The following is an 8837-nucleotide window of genomic DNA, read 5'->3' on the forward strand; positions in this document are numbered from 1 at the left end:
TAATTAATACCGTCATGGATGCTGACTGCGGTTAAACATCATTGTAAAAAAAAAATCAGTTTTCATTGTCTCGTTTTTGCTTTATTACAATTCTGAGGCATTTTACCAACATTTCATTCAATTGTCTCTTTATGAAAAACGGTTCTGAGTTAATTAAATCCACTCTCTTTTTCTTTCTCTTTTTGATTTTATTGACAATCACAGTCTTGATCGGGAAGCAATTAAACACAAGACATGAGATTATGAGAAAACAGCATAATCAATACATACCTCGTCGTAGAATGATGCACTGCTCATCTGCCTGGCTGTCTGTGTATGCATTTATCAGTCATCATTTATACCTGCCATCTCAGTTTGGGGGACAAAGTCGCTCATTATGCAGAGCATATAGTTAAAATTTAAATGGAAAAACATGAGGAAATAAGAGTTGTTTATTTACTAAAACTACCTACAACCTTAAATGATTTTATTCACAATGCTTTAGCTGTGACAGAGCAGTTTGATATGCATAGCTCAATAGTTGTTCATGTCGCTCTGAGGGGCCAGAGAATGGACAGTGGGACACCAAGTGGTGAGATGTTTTCAAGACATTGATGAATAGTTTGTATACTTCCAGACCTGCTCAGCTTTTCAATTACATTGCCTGATTGCAGATAGCAAAATGCAAGACTTGTGCATAATGCATAAATTATTGATGTTTAGATTTATAGAAGATAGGGTGTAGAGGTAAAGTAATAGTTCACCCAAAAATGAAAACTTGAAAAATTTGATTTTTTTTTCTCACCCTCATGTAATCCAAGATGTAGATAAGTTTGTATTTCATCTGAACAGATTTGGAGAAATTAAGCATTACATGGATCCTCAAAAAAAAAAAAAAAAATCTATGCATTTCTCTACTGATTCAGACAAGATGACTTTTTCACTGCAGAAAATATTATGGATAGTGGACTCATATTTTAGCTGGAAGCAATGGTTTGAAGTTTAAATGTCTTGGATTTATTACAAACACACAACTTTTTGCTTCACAAGATGTATTATTGTAATGATTACATGATTATTGTGATGTTTTTATCAGCTCTTTGAACTTTCAATCTGACAGCACCCATTCAGCGCAGGGGATCCATTGGTAAGCAAGTGATATAATGCTAAACTTCTCCAAATCTGTTCCAAAGAACAAACACATTCATCTATGTCTTGGATGGTCTCAGGGTGAACTGTTCCTTTAAGAATCTGATAATCAGTAACACTATAATTCACTGCTAACGGCAAGATGCATGAATGAATAACATTCTTTCAACCTCTCGTGAGCTCCACAATGATAGGGATGTAGTCAATTGTAAAATTAAATGACCTCACAAGACCCCTATTATCCCAATGCTATATTGCATAAATGGCATCAAAGGAAGATATAGATTATTTATAAATGCTTTGCTTTGTTTAAAAATCTAAACTGACGAGATTATTACCTTTTTTTACATAATAATTAACTGTATAATTCTCATTTAATCTCTCAAGATGCTCATGTTGTTTAAATTTTATTTTGTCTATTACTTGTTTTCCCAGAAAATAGTCAGACATTCACAATAATCAAACCGCAACAGTGGTGAGTTTAATAAAAAAAAATAGCTTCCCCCCCCCCGCAAACATTCCTATAATTTACGCATTGGCCAGCTGGCAAACATGGACACCCACAAACAATGAAATTAAATCTTGACAGAATTGATTCATTTTCTAATAAAGTGTCACTGTGAGCACATTATTTCCTGGAACTCTGATTCTCTAACCCTGGTACCTGCACTCTACTCCAGGGCCGGATCTGTAGGTAAGCCGGCCTCCAGCATCAAGCCGTACTCCTGTGGTGAGCTGACTGTGGTGATGTGACAATGGAGCAACCGCACTAATGATCTGGGCCACAGTCATTTTCAGCACCACATAAGCAGAAATAATTTAGAGTGGGTGAAAGCTCATGATGTGAACACTCGGCATCTGTCTGTTATCAGTCAGGGGACACTGGCATGGTTGTTAGCAATAGATAGGAGCTGGTAGCCTTTTGACTGCAATGGATAAATTTGGAAATATAAAGCTGATAATATGTTTGGAGCTTAGAATAGAAATCCAGACTTTAGTGTAATTGGTTTAATTCAGTCATTAAATCCCCAGCATCATAATTTATGTTACGTTTCCCCCTCACATTACAAAAATTATGTTCTTAATGTTTTTTTTGTTTGTTTGTTTGTTTTAGATTTTTTGACAATTTGTCTTTTTTTTCCCCAGTTAATATGTCTGAATATACTTTAAAAATAAGACTGAATGAGGATTGTGCTTAATTCAAGATGCAAACATAATTCAAGATATTACCTGAAGCTGTATATTACACTAATTTAAAGTAACAAAATCCATTTAAAAACTACTTAAGACTTGCTTTTGACCTGAATATATCTTTAAGTTTATATATTTATCTAGTTTTACGTAAAAATGTTACAAAATAATGAGATTTATGCTTAATTTAAGATTTAAGAATAAACATTATTCAAGATATATTATCTGAAGCTACATTATATTACACAAATATAAAGTAAAAAATAGATTTTTACTGTTTTGGATATTTAGTTACTTGCCTATTTTATATTCTTTTATTTGAATACAAGAAAAAAAAGATTAAGAAAATCATCTTATAAATGTTACCTTTTAATAAAATATTAAATTCAAGTCTTACTGATGATTTACTACAACTACATATGTACTGTATGAACCTATTAATATGAATCACATACACAATTTATTGAGATATCCAGTTGTGCATTTATTTCACAAACATTATCAGACTCAAACAAATTAAAGAAGCTACACATGATTATTGTTGGTTTTCTTCTATGTTAACTAAACTAAGTAAAACTGAGTCACAATTCCATAAACAGAGACACTGAATCATCCTCTTGTTATTACCCATAATTTCAGTTGATCTGTCTAAATCTCAAAGTCCCGAAGTTTGAATCCAGCAATCATTTCAACTCCTCCGATGAGGCACTCAGTTCTGAGGTCTCCTATAAAATATACAACACATTAGACACAATGTAATCGAGGACATCAAACACAAACATGAAGCACATAATAAAGCAGCTCTGACAGCACAAGCAGCACTGACTGGTCTTTGGTCCAATCTTTGATCTAATGTTTTTCAAAGTCAAGCTTTAAAGCAGCCCATAATCTGTCATTTCATGTTTACCTCAAGTTGTTCTGTTTCTGGTTTAGCCGGAAGAGATTTTTGTGGTGTATGAAAGGCCTGTGGCAGGAGGGCAAAAACGACTTTAGAACAGAGTAAGAGGATTTCTGAACACACATCTCTGAACATGTTTACTCAGCTATCTAAACGAGGACATGCAAATCTGCAAAAATATAGCTGGAAGCAGCGATTACCGGGGTTCAAGCGCTTTAAGGCCTTAAATGTCCTACGCTTTAGGGTCTAGGGCTAGGCCAACCAAAAATGTATGGCTGACACTAAAACACTTCCATGATGGAGAATACCCTCACAGACACACACATACACAGAAATTAAATGGTTAAAGTATTATATTAATACTCATTAAGAATGCTTACTCACACACACACACATACATACAGTACAAAACATACATACATACATTTCTCCTCTTTATAACACTATTTTTAGATTTCACTGTAATCATAATCTGGCATAATTGCAAAAACTGATTCCTCTGTAGAAATGAAGTGGTAAACTTTGATAAAATGTGATGTCACTAGTTGTTGTTGTTGTTTTGGTTTTTTTTGATAATTATTGACCTAGAGAGTCCATTGTACTGCACTCGTTTTATTGATGTTGAGTTAAAATCCTAGGACTAGTTCACAAAAGTAGTCTTTTTAAATAATCTAAAATATTTAATGAACAATTTGATTGACAGCAGTGGTCCTAGAGGCAGAGTTGTTCAGCATGAGCATATGATCATATGATGTGAAGAGTTACTTTATGTGTCAATTTATGAACCTTTTTTTTTTAGGTCATTTACCATAGAAATATTGTGTTTTTGAAGCCTTTTAATCTGTTATAGCGCCACCTATGGTCTGATCTCCATGAAACTTTGTATGCTTGTTTAGAATCATCTGTCACGTGTGCTCACCTACTTTTGTGAAGTTTTGAGTTTTCGTTTCGGATTTATAGGCTTTTGGGTATATTTGGCCACATCCTTTTCTAAATGACCCCGTTATAGCTATAGAGTTGTACTGCAGTGGTTTTATTGAGGTTGAGCGAAAAACCTAGGAGTAACTGTTGGTTCGCAAAAGTAGGGTGACCATACGTGTCCTTTTTCCCGGACACTGGTCCTGTCCCAAATCGCACCCTAAACCCTCGCGGTCTTCCTCTGAGTCCACACTTTTGTGGCGTAATTCCACTTTGACCGTCGGGTAGAAGTGGGCGCCACGCCCACAGACAGTTGGCTGAACGTCTGATGCATACGGCACACAAAATTGGAAACACTTCGGGAGTTTCGAAGTCATCATCAGATTGGTTGAATTATACAGTATTTCCCGGAGACGTGCATGTCGCATTCTTTACCATTCTGCCTGGAAACAAATATGCCGTGACGCCAAACCCCCTCATGTTAGAAGAAAGCTGTCGTGTTTACAACTGTGACAATGAGCGCTTATCAGGATCAACTAATCGCTGGATTTTCAAAAGTATGTGAAATATTTTAAAGTTTGTGGCATAGAATCTTTAAAATACGTCCAAGAGTTTTACACACCGGTCCGTTATTGTGCGGACATTATGCACGATTTCGTAGTTACTTTTGATCGCTGTAGCTCCACCGTCAGGCCGATTGGGGAGACCCTTGGTAACGGTTTGGACAGTCTGAGTACTACAGTAGCATTCCTCCAAGTTTCAAGTCTCTACGATTTACGGTTTGGTCTGCCCGATCAGTTTTAGGTGGAGAATACTGCTCCTTGGCCATTCTATCAATTACAATAGGGTTTCAGCGTTACGCGCTTGAACCCCTAAATATTACTTTTTTGCTTGCGATTGAGGAAGAACTCCCAAAGGTACAGCACACCTTTACACCTTATCTACCCCTAGAGGGTGCATATCAGTACACAGAGATACTAATAAAGATATTATTTGCATTGATAAAGTTTTTAAATAAAAGAGAACATTTGGATTTGCTGCCAATTGACCCAGTGACAAGTCAAAGGTACAATTTTAAAAATGTGTTACTTTATTATTATTATTGTTATTATTATTATTATTGTTGTTGTTGTTGTTGTTGTTATTATTATTATTTATTGGAATAAAGATATTTTGTCTATTACAAAAATAAATAAAAATAAAAATACTTGCATTAGAAGAAGTAGTAATAATAATAATAATATATTTATAAATAATATAAATAAAAAAAATTATGAATAATTTTTCCAAATTCCTATGTCACTGTGCATTCAAAGAAAGGTAGAGATACTTTGTCCCTGAGTAAATGCACACACACACACACACACACACACACACACACACACACTCAGAGATTATTCGACCACATCACTAGATGGTGCTGAACAGCTGCTGAAATCTTTAGTAGAGTGGCACACTGCTTGTACAATATATATTTTTATTGTGGGCTGTACTGTGTGTAAAACAGTGAGGTCAATAAAGGAACTTTAAAATTAGAAGCTGAAAATTGACACACAGTGCCCTGCCCATTTAATGATCATCTCATTTGATGCACAAATGCCGCACTGTCATCTACACACACATAAAGTGCATTAAAGATAAAGTGAGAGTCACTTAAATTGAAATATGTGGGACATTAGCGTTCTGTAGAACCACTACCTTTTTGGCTTGCTGTACCTCCTCTGTGGACTTGGATCTATTTTTCACTGTCTGTTTTTGTGGGGAGATGGTGGACACCTTGGGGGAATGAAAATAAAATGGGTTAAAGCCATTTTGGAATATCTGTGTTTTCTATTAGGACAGGTTCCTCTGTATTCTGTGATACTCTCAGCATTTGGTTCAGTCTCCACTCACTTTATTCCCTGTGCTTTCCATGTCTCGACTTTAAGAGGGAGATCAGCTATGTCTCTAGATAATGTAGTCAATGCTATTGGTTATCTGAAAATATGAAAGAGATAGAGAATAACAACATTAGCTGTGATAATACTTCACAAAGAACAGTCTTCATCTCTGAATGTCACTCTTTTGTTTGATAGAATGATAACTGTAATTGGTCCACAGAGATTATGAGAAGCCCTTTAGAAGCCTGGTTCACTTTCACAACTTTTTGTACCATGTCTCTGTGGAATATTTGTCACAGAACAAACCGATTCCAAATTGCTTCTGGCGGGAATCCCATGACAAGGTACTGTAGGTGTAGCTGAGAATGAGACATTTGTGAGGTAAAGTGAAGCAGCAAAGGCACCCTTGAAAGCACATGTCAACAGAAGCCTGAATTTTAATATACCAAAACAATACATTATACATTTTCTAAAAACTGTTGTCATGTTTATCTAGATGTTGTGCTGGCACATACTGTAGCTATGCGGTTGCCAAGGTGTTGTGAGTAGTTATTAGGACATTTAGGTGGTTGCCACAAGTCATTTATGATATATTGCTTCCTAAAGGATTTTTCACCAGCGTCGGAAAATAACAAGGGATTGGGGCAAAAATGCCACCAAAATAAGCAAAAATGCTCCCCAAATTCTTGTGAGAGTGCTGAACTCAGTGAGCTTGCGATGAATTCATTGACCACTTCAATAATAGGGAACGTTCTTTGCTCGCTTTCTGTATATACAGTTTTGTAATGCATCAAAAAACAATAAACGTATTCATAAACAGTTCTCGGCTTGTTTTGCCTGTGTAGCCTAAAAGAATATGTCATTTTTCCACACACAAAAACATTTATAATGTCTATTTTGTTAATCAACATTTCTGATCATTATTCCAATATCAAGGGCAATAATCGACAATAATGATTTTTGCCATAATATTACATCGCTGTTATGTAAATAAAATTGCCCTTACAAAGGTAAAAAAATGACCCAGGAAATCACTTCCGGAAGGCAAATATTCCCTTTACTGGAAAAGTTCATTTCTGACCCTGTTTTTCACCTCTTTTTTGTTCATCAGGTAAAATATTTTTAATGGCTATATTTATGAAAAACAAAATGACTGGTGCCTACATCAATTTTTTCATATTTGCGACCCAAATGCTGCTCGGCTTTATTACAGATTATTCACTAAATGTTAAACATTGCTCACTATATTATTCTAGTAAAGCTTTTAAGAAACCATTGCTCTATTTGTGCTATACAAAACAGAATCTGGAGCAGAACAGTGAAACGAATGCTGTGTCATTGAATCATCTCTGTACAAAGGACCGACCAAAAAAAAAAGAAAAAAGAAAAAGAAAAGCTTTTGAAGCAGAAATAAGCTTGTGACTGGCTTAGGTATTTTTCTTTCTGCACACATCATAACTGAAACTGCTTGTCTAGAAATATTGATGTTTGCTAAATGCATTTATGAATGCCATCTCAGCTTCAAATAAATAATCTCTGGGCTCGTTCTGTTTATATGAGATGATTTGAGGCATTATAAATGCCTTTAATAATATAAGGCTTTGGCAGACTAAACCTAGACTGACAGCATCTATTTACTGTGTGCTTAGTCTTTCCTTTCACTGATATGACTCATCAACACCTTTCAAAGCTCTTTAATTGCAAACACATGGTAGGTCATATATTGACCAATGCATAGACAGAGCTTTGAATCAAAGCAGTGGAGGTACAATACAATATGATTCATCAAAGCCGAGTACGAGCAGTTTGTAAAACAGCACAGTTCCATAGTACAAATTCTTTTAAAGTATGCACATGAAAAAAAAAATCTAGAATACTTTTCTGTGGGTAGTTGACACATAACACAGACATTTGTCTTTTTATGATAATTTAAGTTAGGGTTCATTTAAATCAATCATGGCAACTCTCAAATAGTTTTAGCATATTAATAGATCTGACAATGGTCAATGTATTAGGCCTTGGCGGACTATATCTTCTACGAATGCTGCTGCAAGTATGGATTGGCTACCACCAATAGATACACAGACGTGACCATAAGATATGCTGCTTCCACATGAATAGGCATACATAAATCCAATAGCAGCTCCAGACAGGTGGAGCAGGGGGAGGTGGAGGGTTTCAGAGGAACTCTGATAGCATGCTGCAGGACCAGCTTACAGCAAACACTTAACCAGACTATTTCAATGTTGTTCCTCTCATTGGCTGTAGAATCAGCAGAGGCCAATCAGCTTGTGTAGTAAATGATGCTACTAGTGTAAAATTCAAGCTATGGGGCAAAATAGTTTTTGTCTCATATTTACATCATATAGGCTAGTTAAGCAATATCACACGAGCAATAGGCTAAGTGCAATATCACACGAGTGCAAATGTAATAGTGATCTTATACAACAGTTCAGTAAGTAAGAAGTTAATACTGTGTTATTTTAGACACAATGTTGTCTGTTTTGCTCATTTTTGCCAACGAACATAAAGACAATGCAGAACTGTTCATGTCCGTCTCTATAGGCTTAGATCTCTGCCACAATTCTGCGCGCGAAAGATCATATTTTGAGCGCACAAAAGTGCATTTTGCACGCGTGCGATCTGAGTTCAATGTTGTTCCTCTCATTGGCTGTAGAATCAGCAGAGGCCAATCAGCTTGTGTAGTAAATGATGCTACTAATTGTAGCAGATTGCATTTAAAGGACCTATCAGTCTAGACTTTTTTTTGGAATTATATATATATATATATATATATATATTAGGGCTGGTAATTTAACAGG

The 8837-nt window shown here is 35.5% G+C and overlaps 1 long non-coding RNA gene across 2 annotated transcripts in view; it reads right to left on the reverse strand.

The window, feature by feature from the left end:
• Positions 1 to 2848: 2848 nt before the first annotated feature.
• LOC107748104 (uncharacterized) overlaps positions 2849 to 8837 on the reverse strand; it is a 12444-nt gene continuing 6455 nt past the window's right edge. For both annotated transcript variants that reach the window (XR_001640882.1, XR_001640881.1), the window contains 4 exons: positions 6029 to 6112; positions 5834 to 5911; positions 3227 to 3283; positions 2849 to 3044 (listed from right to left, as the gene is read on the reverse strand). This is a non-coding gene — a long non-coding RNA (uncharacterized LOC107748104). The remainder of the gene's footprint in view (positions 3045 to 3226; positions 3284 to 5833; positions 5912 to 6028; positions 6113 to 8837) is intronic.

Source organism: Sinocyclocheilus rhinocerous, unplaced genomic scaffold (assembly GCF_001515625.1).
Source record: "Sinocyclocheilus rhinocerous isolate Xijiao unplaced genomic scaffold, SAMN03320098_v1.1 scaffold2335, whole genome shotgun sequence".
Lineage (NCBI taxonomy): Eukaryota > Metazoa > Chordata > Actinopteri > Cypriniformes > Cyprinidae > Sinocyclocheilus > Sinocyclocheilus rhinocerous.